This window comes from Rhinoderma darwinii, chromosome 2, assembly GCF_050947455.1.
Source record: "Rhinoderma darwinii isolate aRhiDar2 chromosome 2, aRhiDar2.hap1, whole genome shotgun sequence".
Taxonomy (NCBI): domain Eukaryota; kingdom Metazoa; phylum Chordata; class Amphibia; order Anura; family Rhinodermatidae; genus Rhinoderma; species Rhinoderma darwinii.
Window position 1 is genome coordinate 11655894 of NC_134688.1, and position 21926 is coordinate 11677819.

At 39.1% G+C, this 21926-nt stretch overlaps 1 long non-coding RNA gene across 1 annotated transcript; it reads right to left on the reverse strand.

The window, feature by feature from the left end:
* Positions 1-363: 363 nt before the first annotated feature.
* LOC142740388 (uncharacterized) lies at positions 364-1282 on the reverse strand. Its single transcript, XR_012880638.1, has 3 exons — positions 1268-1282; positions 1012-1155; positions 364-565 (listed from the first exon to the last, which is right to left on the reverse strand). It is a non-coding gene; the product is annotated as an uncharacterized LOC142740388 (long non-coding RNA).
* Between the last annotated feature and the right edge of the window lie 20644 nt (positions 1283-21926).

A 21926-nucleotide genomic window follows, 5' to 3' on the forward strand; every position in this document is an offset into this window, starting at 1 on the left:
TATATATACACATGCACACGCTTTATGATACAATAAATCTTTCTCACTGATTATTATCAGCGTAATCAACAAATGTTCTGCTACTTTTCATTGGCTGTCACCCCCCTCTTTATGACCAAAGTTTCCTTAAGGGGGTGGAGCCTGACACCTATTTGCTGGTGTGGGAAAACCAAGTGCCAAGGACACACGAGTTGCTACAATGTAGATACCTTACTGTGACACTAACTACAGGGAGCGCCCAGGCCTTACACTGCAGATGAGGGGGTCACCGTTATCATGTCGGAGCCTCTTCTGTGCCCCCCAGTAACCCCCCACCATATAATGTATCAGATCTTTAACATTATAATCACCGCACACAACAAATGCTTCGCTGCTGTTTATTGCTCATTTATGACTAAAGGTTCCAGGTAAAGATGAGGGAATCCATCACGTGCCGCTGTTCTGCAGATGTCATTGGCTGGAGCAGGTCTTGGCCGGTGCCCATGAGGGCCCGGTGGTTGTCGGTGGCGAGTTCTGTGCGTCTATCCCTTGACTCTGTAGTAATAGTAGTAACGCTGTCGTCTCACTGTAAATAACAAGACATGGTCATGTGACCGATGAAGCAGAGCTGGATTTGTCGTTAACAAGTAATGATCATGCAGTAGATTTACCTGCAGTCCCATGTAAAAGTGACAGATTGTGATATCTCAATGACTCGTGTCCTAGATAGCAAACACAAGGTCAATTGGGAATACTTGGTGCTGGCCATACATGACCTGATTCACAAGACTTGGACTGTGGAGGGGGAGACAATGGGCTTCATGCGTCCACGGGGGTCACACTGCCTCGCCCCTTTCATAAAAAGTTGTGAAAAACTTTGACTAAGTTCCTAAAAAGTGGCGCAATGTATTTCTAAATATGTTCCCACCACCGTTTCCTGATACGTGGGCCGATCTGGAGCCTTCATGGGTCTTACAGAACTTTTGATCTCAGGTCATTCTGTATGGAGATAAGCGGCTAGAAGTTGGTTACCTGTTTTGGGTGCTCCGTGTCCTCGTCTCTTCCTGGTTGGCGTCTTCCTCCTGGGTGCACGTCGCCTCTCCCTGCGGGCCATGATACTGATGACACTGACCAACACGAAGGCAGCGGTGACAAATGACTGGTGAAGCCCCGCCCCTGAGGATTATACGTGTGTGATGTCATCAGGGTTCCATACCTCTGCAACACTCATTGATACTAATCTTAGAAGAAATATATACACAAAATGGACAAAAGTATTGGGACACACCTCTAAATCGTTGATTTGCGGTGTTTCCTTCAGTCTCATTACCACAGTGTATAACATCCGGCACTCGCTATGTAGTCGTCTTTACAGACACTTGTGGTAGAATGGGTCGTTGTAACGAGATCACTGAATTCCAGCGCGGTCCTGAAATATATAAAGAGGAACAAGGTTTTCCAGCACATCCTTAACCCCTTTACGGCATCCGCCGTGTATATATACGGCGCACATCGGATGGGGAAATATGGAGCGGGTTCACAGGCTCCATAGAATGAGCGTGTCGGCTGTGTGTTACAGCCGACACTTCTGGGTAACGACTGCGATCCCGCTTGTTTAACCTGTTAAGTACCGCGGTCAATAGCGACCGCGGCACTTAAATTACTAAAAACAGGGGGGCGACCCGCTGTAACGTTTAAAAGGCCTCCTAGTGGCGTGGTAAGGGGGTGCCGTCGGTTGGCATGGCAACCTGGGGGCCTGATGAAGGCCCCCAGATCCACCATCTTTGTGCTCCTATATAGCCCTGCCTCCAGCAGGGTTTCATTGGAGGCAGTCAGTATCACGATATACTGCAATACATTAGTTTTGCAGTATATCGTGCAAGCGATCCAGCGATCGCTGGTTCAAGTCCCCTAAAGGGACAAGTAAAATAAAGTTTTTTTAATAAATGAAAAAAAAATTGTTAGAAAAAAACCCTTTTCCAATTTTTCCCTCAAGCACAATGTAAAAAAACATAAAAAATTAACATAACTGGTATCGGCGCGTCCGGAAAAGTCTGAACTATTACAATATATCATTATTTAGTCCGCGTGGTGAACGCCGTAAAAAATTAAAAAGGTCAAAATCGCTGTTTTTTGACACTTTATCTCCAACAAAAAATGAAATAAAAAGTGATCAAAACATCTCATGTACCCCAAAATGGTACCAATAGAAACGACAGCTCGCCCCGCAAAACTTATGGCCTCGTATCGCTCAAAGTTATGGCTCTCAGAATATGACGACAAAGCTCAAATTTTATTTTTAACAATCAGTTTTTTCCTTGTAAAAGTAGTAAAATCTAAAAAACTATGTAAATTTGGTGTCGCTGTAATCGTATGGACCCGCAGAATAAAGTTAACATGTTGTTTATACCGCACGGTGAACACCGTAAAAACAAAACCACCCAAAAGATTGAGGAACCGCTATTTTTTTCCTATTCCAACCCACAAATATTTTTCAAGTTCCCCACTACATTATATGGTACAATAAATGGTGCTGTGAAAATCCACAACCCGTTCCGCAAAAAAACAAGTGCTAATACGGCAATATTGATGGAAAAATAAAAAAGTTACGGCTTTTGGATGGTGGGGAGGAAAAAAACGAAAGTAAAAATCCCAAAAATGGCTGCGGCGGGAAGGGGTTAAAAAGTATAAATTTTTTGGGCAACGTAAGAAATACGGAGCAGAGCGCAGGTTCGGTGTGTGTTGACGCTTACACTTTTCTAACGGTCGTGTTCTTACTCATATCATACGTCACTGCATGTAATTTACAAACCCAATTAACCAATCCTGGCTTCAGGAATCCAAACCTTCAGGTTACAGTCATGCGACTACTCCGACCTCACCTCTCAGGATAGTGAACCAGCCGCAAGAACTGAAAGATTCACAACCTCTGACATTTTCATCCAGAACTATGTGTATTATACAGACGACCATTGCTTTCCACGTACCACAAGACTCAATATACAGATGTAGCCACGTCAATATACAGATGTAGCCACGTCTATCTTGACTCTGATAACTTGCTGCACAGTGATATCACACAAAAAAACATTGAAAACGTCAAGTTAACCTCTTCCCGCGCTGCTCCGCAATAGTACGTCCTGCAGAGGGGTTAGTTCCCGCATCAGGACGTACAGTTGCGGAGTAGTTCCCGGCGCACACTGTCCTAACGGACAGTGTCCGGGAACAGGGAGGTCAGCTGTCCCCGACAGCTGACACTCCAGCCTTGCCGGTCATCAGACCATCGCCGCTGATTTCGGCAATTAACCCCATAAATGCGGCGACGGATTGCCGTCGCCGCATTTAAGTGGTTTGAAGCACATCGGCAGCCCCCACGGAGTGATCGTGGGGGCTACCGATGCTTGTCGTGGCAATCGGAGGTCAGACAATGACCTCCGGGTTGCCATGTACGGAAGGCTTCCTGTCAGTGTGACAGTCACGTCACAATGACAGTTTGAGTACATTACACTACGTGTGTAGTGTAATGTACTCTAGCAGCGATCAAAGCTGCAAGTCTAAGTGTCCCCTAGTGGGACAAGTGAAAAAAGTTAAAAAAGTAATAAAAATGTTTTAAAAAAAGTGTAAAAATAAAAGTTATAAGTGACATAAACAAACACTTCATTTTTTTCCTATAATAAGTCTTTCATTATAGGAAAAAAATGAACACGTTAAAAAAAGTACACATATCTGGTATCACCGCGTTCGTAACGACCCCAGCTATAAAACTGTAATGTTATTTTTACCGCACGATGAACACCCCAAAAAAAAATCAATAAAAAAACGACACCAGAATCGCTATTTTTTGGTCACCACCTCATTCAAAATAGAGAATAAAAAGTGATCAAAAAGTCGCATGTACCCGAAAATAATACAGCTAAAAACTACAACCCGTCCCGCAAAAAACAAGCCCTTACACAGCTTTTTTGAATGAAAAATAAAAAAGTTACGGCTCTCAGAATACGGCGACACAGAAAATAAATTATTTTATAAAGAAGTGATTTTATTACGCAAACGCTGCAAAACATAAAAAACCCCTATATACATCTGGTATCGCCGTAATCGTATCGACCCGCAGAATAAAATATAACGGTCATTTATAGTGCACGGTGAACGCCGCAAAAAATAAACGAAAAATCATTGTCAGAATTGCTTGTTTTTGGTCACCCGGCTTGCAAAAAAATGTAATAAAAAGTGATCAAAAAAATCGCATGTATCCCAAAATGGTACCAATGAAAAGTACAGATTGTCCCGCAACAAATAAGCCGTCACGCAGCTCCGGGGGTGAAAAAATAAAGACGTTCTGGCTCCCAGGAATATGGCGATGCAAAATGTGCAGTGTTTTCTAAAAGCGGATAAGATCGGGCGCCATTTATCAGCGCGACACCGGCCACATATCTATGAATTATTATTTATTTACCCCATTATTATACCCTATTATTATACCCTGATGTGCTCCTCACATATTACATATACCCTGATGTACTCCTCACATATTACATATACCCTGATGTACTCCTCACAGATTACATATACCCTGATGTACTCCTCACATATTACATATACCCTGATGTACTCCTCACATATTACATATATCCTGATGTACTCCTCACATATTACATATATCCTGATATACTCCGCACATATTACATATACCCCGATGTACTCCTCACATATTACATATACCCTGATGTACTCCTCACATATTACATATACCCTGATGTACTCCTCACAGATTACATATACCCTGATGTACTCCTCACATATTACATATACCCTGATGTACTCCTCACATATTACATATACCCTGATGTACTCCTCACATATTACATATACCCTGATATATTCCTCACATATTACATATACCCTGATGTACTCCTCACATATTACATATACCCTGATGTACTCCTCACATATTACATATACCCTGATGTACTCCTCACAGATTACATATACCCCGATGTACTCCTCACAGATTACATATATCCTGATGTTCTCCGCCCAGATTACATATACCCTGATGTACTCCTCACATATTACATATACCCTGATGTACTCCTCACACATTACATATATCCCGATGTACTCCTCACATATTACATATACCCTGATGTACTCCTCACATATTACATATACCCTGATGTACTCCTCACATATTACATATACCCCGATGTACTCCTCACATATTACATATATCCTGATGTACTCCGCACAGATTACATATACCCTGATGTACTCCTCACATATTACATATACCCTGATGTACTCCTCACATATTACATATACCCTGATGTACTCCTCACATATTACATATACCCCGATGTACTCCTCACATATTACATATATCCTGATGTACTCCGCACATATTACATATACCCTGATGTACTCCTCACATATTACATATATCCTGATGTACTCCGCACAGATTACATATACCCTGATGTACTCCGCACAGATTACATATACCCTGATGTACTCCTCACATATTACATATATCCTGATGTACTCCTCACATATTACATATATCCTGATGTACTCCTCACATATTACATATACCCTGATATACTCCGCACAGATTACATATACCCTGATGTACTCCTCACATATTACATATACCCTGATGTACTCCTCACATATTACATATACCCTGATGTACTCCTCACATATTACATATACCCTGATGTACTCCTCACATATTACATATACCCTGATGTACTCCTCACATATTACATATATCCTGATGTACTCCTCACATATTACATATATCCTGATGTACTCCTCACATATTACATATATCCTGATGTACTCCTCACATATTACATATATCCTGATGTACTCCTCACATATTACATATATCCTGATGTACTCCTCACACATTACATATATCCTGATGTACTCCTCACATATTACATATACCCTGATGTATTCCTCACATATTACATATACCCTGATGTATTCCTCACATATTACATATATCCTGATGTACTCCTCACATATTACATATACCCTGATGTACTCCGCACATATTACATGTACCCTGATGTACTCCTCGCATATTACATATACCCTGATGTACTCCTCACATATTACATATATCCTGATGTACTCCTCACATATTACATATACCCTGATGTACTCCTCACAGATTACATATACCCTGATGTACTCCTCACAGATTACATATACCCTGATGTACTCCTCACATATTACATATACCCTGATATACTCCGCACATATTGCATATACCCTGATATACTCCTCACAGATTACATATACCCTGATGTACTCCTCACATATTACATATACCCTGATGTACTCCTCACAGATTACATATATCCTGATGTACTCCTCACATATTACATATACCCTGATGTACTCCTCACATATTACATATATCCTGATGTACTCCTCACATATTACATATATCCTGATGTACTCCGCACAGATTACATATACCCTGATGTACTCCTCACATATTACATGTACCCTGATGTACTCCTCACATATTACATATACCCTGATGTACTCCTCACATATTACATATACCCTGATATACTCCTCACATATTACATATACCCTGATGTACTCCTCACATATTACATATATCCTGATGTACTCCTCACATATTACATATATCCTGATGTACTCCTCACATATTACATATACCCTGATGTACTCCTCACAGATTACATATACCCTGATGTACTCCTCACATATTACATATACCCTGATGTACTCCTCACAGATTACATATATCCTGATGTACTCCTCACATATTACATATAACCTGATGTACTCCTCACATATTACATATACCCTGATGTACTCCTCACATATTACATATACCCTGATGTACTCCTCACATATTACATATACCCTGATATACTCCTCACATATTACATATACCCTGATGTACTCCTCACATATTACATATACCCTGATGTACTCCTCACATATTACATATACCCTGATGTACTCCTCACACATTACATATACCCTGATGTACTCCTCACACATTACATATACCCTGATGTACTCCTCACACATTACATATATCCCGATGTACTCCTCACATATTACATATACCCCGATGTACTCCGCACATATTACATATACCCTGATGTACTCCTCACATATTACATATACCCTGATGTACTCCTCACATATTACATATACCCTGATGTACTCCTCACATATTACATATACCCTGATGTATTCCTCACATATTACATATACCCTGATGTACTCCTCACATATTACATATACCCTGATATACTCCTCACATATTACATATACCCTGATGTACTCCTCACATATTACATATACCCTGATGTACTCCTCACATATTACATATACCCTGATGTACTCCTCACATATTACATATACCCTGATGTACTCCTCACATATTACATATACCCTGATGTACTCCGCACATATTACATATACCCTGATGTACTCCGCACATATTACATATACCCTGATGTACTCCTCACATATTACATATACCCTGATGTACTCCTCACATATTACATATATCCTGATGTACTCCTCACATATTACATATACCCTGATATATTCCTCACATATTACATATACCCTGATGTACTCCGCACATATTACATATACCCTGATATATTCCTCACATATTACATATACCCTGATGTACTCCGCACATATTACATATACCCTGATGTACTCCTCACATATTACATATACCCTGATGTACTCCTCACATATTACATATACCCTGATGTACTCCTCACATATTACATATACCCTGATATATTCCTCACATATTACATATACCCTGATGTACTCCTCACATATTACATATACCCTGATGTACTCCTCACAGATTACATATACCCTGATGTACTCCTCACAGATTACATATACCCTGATGTACTCCTCACATATTACATATACCCTGATGTACTCCTCACATATTACATATAGCCTGATGTACTCCGCACAGATTACATATACCCTGATGTACTCCTCACATATTACATATACCCTGATGTACTCCTCACATATTACATATACCCCGATGTACTCCTCACATATTACATATACCCCGATGTACTCCGCACAGATTACATATACCCTGATGTATTACTCACATATTACATATACCCCGATGTACTCCTCACAGATTACATATATCCTGATGTACTCCTCACATATTACATATACCCTGATGTACTCCTCACAGATTACATATACCCTGATGTACTCCTCACATATTACATATACCCTGATGTACTCCTCACATATTACATATACCCTGATGTTCTCCGCACAGATTACATATACCCTGATGTACTCCTCACATATTACACATATCCTGATGTACTCCTCACATATTACATATACCCTGATTTACTCCTCACATATTACATATACCCTGATGTACTCCTCACATATTACATATACCCTGATGTACTCCTCACATATTACATAAATCCTGATGTACTCCTCACATATTACATATACCCTGATGTACTCCTCACATATTACATATACCCTGATGTTCTCCGCACATCTTACATATACCCTGATGTACTCCTCACATATTACATATATCCTGATGTATTCCTCACATATTACATATACCCTGATGTATTCCTCACATATTACATATATCCTGATGTACCCCGCACAGATTACATATACCCTGATGTACCCCGCACAGATTACATATATCCTGATGTACTCCTCACATATTACATATATCCTGATGTACTCCTCACATATTACATATACCCTGATATATTCCTCACATATTACATATACCCTGATGTACTCCGCACATATTACATATACCTTGATATATTCCTCACATATTACATATACCCTGATGTACTCCGCACATATTACATATACCCTGATGTACTCCTCACATATTACATATACCCTGATGTACTCTGCACATATTACATATACCCTGATGTACTCCTCACAGATTACATATATCCTGATGTACTCCTCACATATTACATATATCCTGATGTACTCCTCACATATTACATATACCCTGATGTACTCCTCACATATTACATATATCCTGATGTACTCCTCACATATTACATATACCCTGATGTACTCCGCACAGATTACATATACCCTGATGTACTCCTCACATATTACATATACCCTGATGTACTCCTCACATATTACATATACCCTGATATATTCCTCACATATTACATATACCCTGATGTACTCCTCACATATTACATATACCCTGATGTACTCCTCACAGATTACATATACCCTGATGTACTCCTCACATATTACATATACCCTGATGTACTCCTCACATATTACATATAGCCTGATGTACTCCGCACAGATTACATATACCCTGATGTACTCCTCACATATTACATATACCCTGATGTACTCCTCACATATTACATATTCCCTGATGTTCTCCTCACATATTACATATACCCTGATGTACTCCTCACATATTACATATTCCCTGATGTTCTCCTCACATATTACATATACCCTGATGTACTCCTCACATATTACATATACCCTGATGTTCTCCTCACATATTACATATACCCTGATGTTCTCCTCACATATTACATATACCCTGATGTTCTCCGCACAGATTACATATACCCTGATGTTCTCCTCACATATTACATATACCCTGATGTACTCCTCACATATTACATATACCCTGATGTACTCCTCACATATTACATATACCCTGATGTTCTCCTCACATATTACATATACCCTGATGTACTCCTCACATATTACATATACCCTGATGTACTCCTCACATATTACATATACCCTGATATACTCCGCACAGATTACATATACCCTGATGTACTCCTCACATATTACATATACCCTGATGTACTCCTCACATATTACATATACCCTGATGTACTCCTCACATATTACATATACCCTGATGTACTCCTCACATATTACATATACCCTGATGTACTCCTCACATATTACATATATCCTGATGTACTCCTCACATATTACATATATCCTGATGTACTCCTCACATATTACATATATCCTGATGTACTCCTCACATATTACATATATCCTGATGTACTCCTCACATATTACATATATCCTGATGTACTCCTCACACATTACATATATCCTGATGTACTCCTCACATATTACATATACCCTGATGTATTCCTCACATATTACATATACCCTGATGTATTCCTCACATATTACATATATCCTGATGTACTCCTCACATATTACATATACCCTGATGTACTCCGCACATATTACATGTACCCTGATGTACTCCTCACATATTACATATACCCTGATGTACTCCTCACATATTACATATATCCTGATGTACTCCTCACATATTACATATACCCTGATGTACTCCTCACAGATTACATATACCCTGATGTACTCCTCACAGATTACATATACCCTGATGTACTCCTCACATATTACATATACCCTGATATACTCCGCACATATTACATATACCCTGATATACTCCTCACAGATTACATATACCCTGATGTACTCCTCACATATTACATATACCCTGATGTACTCCTCACAGATTACATATATCCTGATGTACTCCTCACATATTACATATACCCTGATGTACTCCTCACATATTACATATATCCTGATGTACTCCTCACATATTACATATATCCTGATGTACTCCGCACAGATTACATATACCCTGATGTACTCCTCACATATTACATGTACCCTGATGTACTCCTCACATATTACATATACCCTGATGTACTCCTCACATATTACATATACCCTGATATACTCCTCACATATTACATATACCCTGATGTACTCCTCACATATTACATATATCCTGATGTACTCCTCACATATTACATATATCCTGATGTACTCCTCACATATTACATATACCCTGATGTACTCCTCACAGATTACATATACCCTGATGTACTCCTCACATATTACATATACCCTGATGTACTCCTCACAGATTACATATATCCTGATGTACTCCTCACATATTACATATAACCTGATGTACTCCTCACATATTACATATACCCTGATGTACTCCTCACATATTACATATACCCTGATGTACTCCTCACATATTACATATACCCTGATGTACTCCTCACATATTACATATACCCTGATGTACTCCTCACATATTACATATACCCTGATGTACTCCTCACATATTACATATACCCTGATGTACTCCTCACACATTACATATACCCTGATGTACTCCTCACACATTACATATACCCTGATGTACTCCTCACACATTACATATATCCCGATGTACTCCTCACATATTACATATACCCCGATGTACTCCGCACATATTACATATACCCTGATGTACTCCTCACATATTACATATACCCTGATGTACTCCTCACATATTACATATACCCTGATGTACTCCTCACATATTACATATACCCTGATGTACTCCTCACATATTACATATACCCTGATGTACTCCTCACATATTACATATACCCTGATATACTCCTCACATATTACATATACCCTGATGTACTCCTCACATATTACATATACCCTGATGTACTCCTCACATATTACATATACCCTGATGTACTCCGCACATATTACATATACCCTGATGTACTCCGCACATATTACATATACCCTGATGTACTCCTCACATATTACATATACCCTGATGTACTCCTCACATATTACATATATCCTGATGTACTCCTCACATATTACATATACCCTGATATATTCCTCACATATTACATATACCCTGATGTACTCCGCACATATTACATATACCCTGATATATTCCTCACATATTACATATACCCTGATGTACTCCGCACATATTACATATACCCTGATGTACTCCTCACATATTACATATACCCTGATGTACTCCTCACATATTACATATACCCTGATGTACTCCTCACATATTACATATACCCTGATATATTCCTCACATATTACATATACCCTGATGTACTCCTCACATATTACATATACCCTGATGTACTCCTCACAGATTACATATACCCTGATGTACTCCTCACAGATTACATATACCCTGATGTACTCCTCACATATTACATATACCCTGATGTACTCCTCACATATTACATATAGCCTGATGTACTCCGCACAGATTACATATACCCTGATGTACTCCTCACATATTACATATACCCTGATGTACTCCTCACATATTACATATACCCCGATGTACTCCTCACATATTACATATACCCCGATGTACTCCGCACAGATTACATATACCCTGATGTATTACTCACATATTACATATACCCCGATGTACTCCTCACAGATTACATATATCCTGATGTACTCCTCACATATTACATATACCCTGATGTACTCCTCACATATTACATATTCCCTGATGTTCTCCTCACATATTACATATACCCTGATGTACTCCTCACATATTACATATACCCTGATGTTCTCCTCACATATTACATATACCCTGATGTTCTCCTCACATATTACATATACCCTGATGTTCTCCGCACAGATTACATATACCCTGATGTTCTCCTCACATATTACATATACCCTGATGTACTCCTCACATATTACATATACCCTGATGTACTCCTCACATATTACATATACCCTGATGTTCTCCTCACATATTACATATACCCTGATGTACTCCTCACATATTACATATACCCTGATGTACTCCTCACATATTACATATACCCTGATATATTCCTCACATATTACATATACCCTGATGTACTCCTCACAGATTACATATACCCTGATGTACTCCTCACATATTACATATACCCTCATGTACTCCACACATATTACATATACCCTGATGTACTCCACACATATTACATATACCCTGATGTACTCCTCACATATTACATATACCCTGATGTACTCCTCACATATTACATATACCCTGATGTACTCCTCACATATTACATATACCCTGATGTACTCCTCACATATTACATATACCCTGATGTACTCCTCACATATTACATATACCCTCATGTACTCCTCACATATTACATATACCCTGATGTACTCCTCACATATTACATATACCCTGATGTACTCCTCACATATTACATATACCCTCATGTACTCCTCACATATTACATATACCCTCATGTACTCCTCACATATTACATATACCCTGATGTACTCCTCACATATTACATATACCCTGATGTACTCCTCACATATTACATATACCCTCATGTACTCCTCACATATTACATATACCCTGATGTACTCCTCACATATTACATATACCCTGATGTACTCCGCACAGATTACATATACCCTGATGTATTCCTCACATATTACATATACCCTGATATACTCCTCACAGATTACATATACCCTGATGTACTCCTCACATATTACATATACCCTGATGTACTCCTCACATATTACATATATCCTGATGTACTCCTCACATATTACATATACCCCGATGTACTCCTCACATATTACATATACCCCGATGTACTCCTCACATATTACATATACCCCGATGTACTCCTCACATATTACATATACCCTGATGTACTCCTCACATATTACATATACCCTGATGTACTCCTCACATATTACATATACCCTGATGTACTCCTCACATATTACATATACCCTGATGTACTCCTCACATATTACATATATCCTGATGTACTCCTCACATATTACATATACCCTGATGTACTCCTCACATATTACATATACCCTGATGTACTCCTCACATATTACATATACCCTGATGTACTCCTCACATATTACATATACCCTGATGTACTCCTCACATATTACATATACCCTGATGTACTCCTCACATATTACATATACCCTGATGTACTCCTCACATATTACATATACCCTGATGTACTCCTCACATATTACATATACCCTGATGTACTCCGCACATATTACATATACCCTGATGTACTCCGCACATATTACATATACCCTGATGTACTCCTCACATATTACATATACCCTGATGTACTCCTCACATATTACATATATCCTGATGTACTCCTCACATATTACATATACCCTGATATATTCCTCACATATTACATATACCCTGATGTACTCCGCACATATTACATATACCCTGATGTACTCCGCACAGATTACATATACCCTGATGTACTCCTCACATATTACATATACCCTGATGTACTCCTCACATATTACATATACCCTGATATATTCCTCACATATTACATATACCCTGATGTACTCCTCACATATTACATATACCCTGATGTACTCCTCACAGATTACATATACCCTGATGTACTCCTCACATATTACATATACCCTGATGTACTCCTCACATATTACATATACCCCGATGTACTCCGCACAGATTACATATACCCTGATGTATTACTCACATATTACATATACCCTGATGTACTCCTCACAGATTACATATATCCTGATGTACTCCTCACATATTACATATACCCTGATGTACTCCTCACAGATTACATATACCCTGATGTACTCCTCACATATTACATATACCCTGATGTACTCCTCACATATTACATATACCCTGATGTTCTCCGCACAGATTACATATACGCTGATGTACTCCTCACATATTACACATATCCTGATGTACTCCTCACATATTACATATACCCTGATTTACTCCTCACATATTACATATACCCTGATGTACTCCTCAAATATTACATATACCCTGATGTACTCCTCACATATTACATATTCCCTGATGTTCTCCTCACATATTACATATACCCTGATGTACTCCTCACATATTACATATTCCCTGATGTTCTCCTCACATATTACATATACCCTGATGTACTCCTCACATATTACATATACCCTGATGTTCTCCTCACATATTACATATACCCTGATGTTCTCCTCACATATTACATATACCCTGATGTTCTCCGCACAGATTACATATACCCTGATGTTCTCCTCACATATTACATATACCCTGATGTACTCCTCACATATTACATATACCCTGATGTACTCCTCACATATTACATATACCCTGATGTTCTCCTCACATATTACATATACCCTGATGTACTCCTCACATATTACATATACCCTGATGTACTCCTCACATATTACATATACCCTGATATATTCCTCACATATTACATATACCCTGATGTACTCCTCACAGATTACATATACCCTGATGTACTCCTCACATATTACATATACCCTGATGTACTCCTCACATATTACATATACCCTGATGTACTCCACACATATTACATATACCCTGATGTACTCCACACATATTACATATACCCTGATGTACTCCACACATATTACATATACCCTGATGTACTCCTCACATATTACATATACCCTGATGTACTCCTCACATATTACATATACCCTGATGTACTCCTCACATATTACATATACCCTGATGTACTCCTCACATATTACATATACCCTCATGTACTCCTCACATATTACATATACCCTGATGTACTCCTCACATATTACATATACCCTGATGTACTCCTCACATATTACATATACCCTCATGTACTCCTCACAGATTACATATACCCTGATGTACTCCTCACATATTACATATACCCTGATGTACTCCTCACATATTACATATACCCTGATGTTCTCCGCACATCTTACATATACCCTGATGTACTCCTCACATATTACATATACCCTGATGTATTCCTCACATATTACATATATCCTGATGTACTCCTCACATATTACATATACCCTGATGTATTCCTCACATATTACATATATCCTGATGTACCCCGCACAGATTACATATACCCTGATGTACTCCTCACATATTACATATACCCTGATGTACCCCGCACAGATTACATATGCCCCCCACATTATAAACTGAAATATCAGCGAAACCCAAAACAGAAAAACTACCAAGCAAAATCTGCGCTCCAAAAGCAAAATGGCGCTCCCTCCCTTCTGAGCCCTGTAGCGTCCCCAAACAGCAGTTTGCGCCCACATATATGGCATCGCTATACCCGGGAGAACCCGCTTAACGTTTTATGAGGTATTTGTCTTCTGTGGCACAAACTGGGCACAACATATTATGCACTAAAATGGCGTATCAGTGGAAAATTGCAATATTCACACCATCCGCTGTGCATTAACCCCTTTGAGCACTATGACTTAATAGCACGTCATGGTGCGGGGGTGATGTATGGAACCGGCTCACGTGCTAAGCCCGCTCCATACGCTGCGGGTGTCGGCTATGTATACAGCTGACACCCGGGACTAACGGACAGGAACAGCGATCGCGCTCTTACAGGAGTCTGTAAAAATAACAATATACTGCAATACATTAGTATCCAATGATCGCTGGTACAAGTCCCCTAAGGGGACTAATAAAATGTGTAGAAGAATTAAAGTTATTAGTAGTGAGAAAGAAAAAAAAGTTAAAAAAAAAACCTTTTCCCATTTTTCTTCAAAAGTAATGTAAAAAAATAAACAGAATTGATATCGCTACGTCCGTAAAAGCCCGAACTATTACAATATGCCATTATTTAACTCGCACGGTGAACACTGTAAAAAACGTAAATAATTTAAACCGACAAAATCGCTGTAGTTTTCGTTTTTACCGCATGGCGAAAGCTGTAAAAACGAAAACCCCCAAAAATGGAATCAGATTTTCTTCCTATATTACTATATTTTCCTATTTTTTTTCAGTTTCCCAGTACTTTTTATGGCACTTTAAATGGTATCAATAGAAACTACAATTCCTCCCGCAAGAAATAAGCCGTCACATCACTGACGGAAAAAGAAAAACGTTATGGCTCTTGGAAGGCGGGGAGTGAAAAACGAAAATAAGAAAGCAAAAAATGGATCAGTCCTGAAAGGGTTAATTCATTTCTAATGAAAAAAATGTCTGACCCCATGTGGGGTATTTCCGTACTCGGGAGAAATTGCTTTATAAAAATTGGTTGTTTATTTCTCCTTTATCCCTTGTGAAAATGAGAAAATGCAACATTTTAGTGGAAAAAAATTGTGATATTAATTCTCTCCGCCTAATTCTAATAAATTCTGCAAAAGACCCGTGGAGTCTATATTCTCACTATACCCCTAGAAAAATTCCTTGAGGGGTGTTTCCAAAATGGGGTAACTTGGGGGGCTTCCACTGTTTTGGTCTCTCCAGGGCGTTGCAAAGGCGGCACCGAAAAACAATCCATCAAAATTAGTGCTCCAAAATCCAAATGGCACTCCTTCCCTTCTGAGCCCTGCTGTGGGTCCAATCAGCAGTTTATTACCACATATGGGATATTGCTGTAATCAGGAGACATTGCTTTACAAATGTTGTGGTTCTTTTTTTCCTTTATTCCTTGTAAAAATTTAAAATTTCTATGCTTTTTCAGAAAAAAAGTTGATTTTCATTTTCACTGCCTAATTCCACTAAATTCTGCAAAAAACCTGTGTGGTCAAAATGCTAACTATACCCCTAGAAAAATTCCTTGATAGGTGTAGTTTCCAAAATGGGGTCACTTTTGGAGGGTTTCCCCTGTTTTGGTCCCTCCAGGGCGTTGCAAACGCGACATGGAACCGAAAACCAATCCAGCAAAATCCGTGCTTCAAAATCCAAATGGTGCTCCTTCCCTTCTGAGCCCTGCTGTGGGTCCAGTCAGCAGTTTATTACCACATATGGGATATTACCGTAATCGGGAGAAGATGCTTTACATATGTTGGGGTGCATTTTCTTTATTATTTCTTGTAAATATTAAAAATTTCTATGTTTTTTCAGAAAAAAGTAGATTTTCATTTTTACAGACTAATTCTGATAAATTTAGCGAAAAACCTGTGAGGTCAAAATACTAACTATACACCTAGATAAATTCCTTGAGGGGTGTAGTTTCCAAAATGGGGTAACTTTTGGGGTGTTTCCACTGTTTTGGCACCACAAGACCTCTTCAAACCTGACAAGGTGCCTAAAATATATTCTAAAACAAAAGGAGGCCCAAAATCCACTAGGTGCTCCTTTGCTTCTGAGGCCGGTGCTTCAGTCCATTATCACACTAGGGCCACATGTTGGATATTTCTAAAAACTGCAGAATCTGGGCAATAAGTATTAAGTTGCGTTTCTCTGGTAAAACCTTCTGTGTTACAAAAAAAAAATGTATTAGAAATAAATTTCTGAAAAAAAAAAAAAATGTGTACATTTCACCTCTACTTTGCTTTAATTCCTGTGAAACGCCTAAAGGGTTAAAACACTTTGAATGCTGATTCGAATACTTTGAGGGGTGCAGTTTTCAAAATGGGGTGACTTCTGGGGATTTTGTAATATATAAGTCCCTCAAAGCCACCTCAGAACTGAACTGGTCCCTGAAAAAATAACCTTTTGAAATTTTCTTTAAAATATGAGAAATTGCTGCTAAAGTTCTAAGCCTTGTAACGTCCTAGAAAAATAAAAGGACGTTCAAAAAACGATGAAATTTAGAAAAATGCAAATTTTTGCAAATTTTTTCTAAATTGTGGTGTTTTTCAGAAATAAATACCAAAATTATCACCAAAATTTGTTCACTAACATAAAGTACAACATGTCACGAGAAAACAATCTCAGAATCGCTTGGATAGGTAAAAGCATTCCAACGTTATTACCACATAAAGTGACACATGTCAGATTTGAAAAAATCGGCTGGGTCCTGAAGGCCAAAACAGGCTGGGTCCTGAAGGGGTTAAAGTTTCTTGACGCTGTGTATATAATGCGTTAAGTCAAGATAAAGACGGCTACATCTGTACAGAACAGCATCCCAGTATTATTCGTTTACCAGCACATTAACCCCTTAGTGACCAGCCTATTTTAGGCCTTAATGACCAAGCCATTTTTTACGTTTTTCCATCGTCTCATTCAAAGCGCTAGAACTTTTTTATTTTTGCGTCGACATAGCTGTATATGGTCTTGTTTTTTGCTCGACACGTTGTATTTTTTTAATAGCACCATTTTGAGGTACATGAAATGTGTTGATTAACTATTATTAACTTTTTTTTGGGGGGGGGGGGATAGAAAAAAATGGCAATTTCACCTCACTTTTTTGTGTCCTAAATCTACGCCGTTTACCGTGTGGTATAAATAACACAATAACTTTATTCAGCGGGTTGTTACGATTGTAACGATACCACATTTGTATAGGTTTTGTATGTTTTACTACTTTTACACAATAAAACACTTTTTTTTTCAAAATTATTTCTTTTTGTGTCTCCATATTTCAAGAGCCATAAGTTTTTTATTTTTTCGCCGATGCGGTTGTATGAGGGTTTTTTGTTTTTTTTGCGGGACGACTTGTTGTTTTTATTGGTATCATGTTGGAGTAGATGCGACTTTTTGATTACTTTTTATCACATTTTGTTTAAGGCTGAATGAACAGAAAACAGCAATTTTTGCATTGTTTTATTATTTTATTTTTTACGCCGTTCACCGGGCGGGTTAAATAATGTAATACCTTTATAGTTGTGGTCGTTACGGATGCGGAGATACCAAATATGTGTCACTTTTTTACTTTTTTAATAAGAAAGCATTTTGTAAGGGGAAAAAGTGGGCTTATCAATTTTTCAACTTTTTTTTAAATTAACTTTATTAAACTTTTTTTTTACTTTTTGACTAGTCCCACTAAGGGACTTCACTATGAGATGTTTAGCTTTCTATTTCTTTCTGCGAGATGTTCGGCTGTTCAGATTTTTATTTTTCAAATAGTGCAGCCAATATGTTAGATTTCATTCAGTACATTCAATGGCCATTTCTGCCATTGAATTGAATTGGGATTTAAGTTTTTTTATTTATTAGTTGTATTTACTGCGCTGGTAAACGAATAATACTGGGATGCTGTTCTGTACAGATGTAGCCATCTTTATCTTGACTTAACGCATTAAATACACAGCGTCAAGAAACTTTAACTTGACTTTTTCAATGTTTTTTGGTGTGTAATATCACGCTGCAGCAAGTTATCAGAGTCAAGATAGACGTGGCTACATCTGTATCATGATTCTTGTGGTACGTGGAAAGCAATGGTCGTCTGTATAATACACATAGTTCTGGATGAAAATGTCAGAGGTTGCGAATCTTTGAGTTCTTGTGGCTGGTTCACTACCCTGAGAGGTGAGGTCGGAGTAGTCGCATGACTGAAGGGATAGACCAACACTTTTCTCTTTACCCATTCGCTACTTACTTACTACTTGACAACTCTTTGTGGTAAAATTGGGGAATGGCCACAGCTTTATTTAAACATAATCAACCAAACATTGGCCTGAAAGCTTCATCATAAATTCCTCCTTTACATTTTTTGACCTGATATGCCAACCACCGCTGCTAAGCGGCGGGCACGTAGGGGTCCTAACCAGCCTACATGGCCATAGCTCCACCACGGAGGGGAAATGAGACAACCTCCTCAGTTCACCGACCACCCCCACTCAGCAACAACAAACCAGACTCGGCCCCGTCCTGAAGATCCAACAGGAAGATGTCTAGCCCAATGTTGTTCAGGTGCACACCATCAGGGGCCAACAAGTCCACATTATCGCCCTCCATAATCCAATGCCTGAGCGCAACACCGCCCAGCGACCGGAAAAAACGGAGATCCGAACATTCAGCAGTCTACAAGACTGCTCTATGGCGGCAACATTCCTTGTGTTCCTCCAAACGGTGCGTGCCACAACTTCCGACCAAACTAAAATACAATGATGAAAAATACTGCGAAACCGCACTAAGTCAGACTTCATCAGCTCCAGTAATTCAGCCAGTCTTATCTGACCAAAATCGTTGCCACCCGCGTGAATCATAAGGACTACTGGGGCCGTAACATAACGACTAATAGCAATTATTTCGGGAAACAACTGAACCCACCGTAGTCCCCTGAGCCCCTTCCAGTGAACAACACAATTTGAGAGGCCCAAATTGACTCAGAGAGGGCGACAAGCAGCACACCGGGCAGCCCAATGAATATATGAATGCCCGCCAGTCCAGATCTAAGGGCCTGGCAACACCTACCAAAAAATAAATAAATGGGGGGGTTAGCATGCAATCAACAGACTAAATCCAGGCTAACACAAGATTTATAACAATCAGATTTCCACCGGTCCAAATGCCTGATCTTACTCTTTCCCAGTCAGTCTGCCTCAGTGGTGGCACCAATACGGAATGAGTGCGTCCCAAATTCAGAGACTGGTAGGCCCCACTGTCTCAGGCAGGATTTAAAAACAGCCGTAAACTGGAAACGAGTGAGAGCGAGGCTATTGGCGTGGAGCAAAAATTGTGTCCCAGCAGGATGACACGACTCGAAACCCTGAACGGCACAGACAGGACAATAGTCACCCCCCAAACGCTCAATGGTCAGCCAAGATCCTTTCCCCAATTGATCCGTCGCAACCTTGTTTGCACTGGGAGAAACCAATTTGCAACGCACCAAAGAAAGCTAGTAAAAAGGCAGCGTGAAAACAAACTCAACTCAAAATTGTCCACACAGACAGCTGACAGCACACCCAAAATCTTACCAAGAAGAACAATGGACACAGGGTGACGCATATGACATTTGACACATTCTCTTTTCCACTACTTAAGCACCTGTCTCACACCAAATTCCTTCGTCACATCCTGAATACCCCACAACTTCAGCATGAAGGCCACCCCAGCTAAATTCTTCTTGACGACAGCGGCACTGCTGCTCACCTCGTGTAAGTACAACAGGGTTATCCTCAAGTGTTTGCCTGCACTACTCGGAAAATCACCACCTGCGATATCTAACCATCTAGACTAAGATCTAGCATGGCCCTTCCACGTAGATGGTACTAACAAACCTTCCAGAAGACTCATAAGTTGTCTT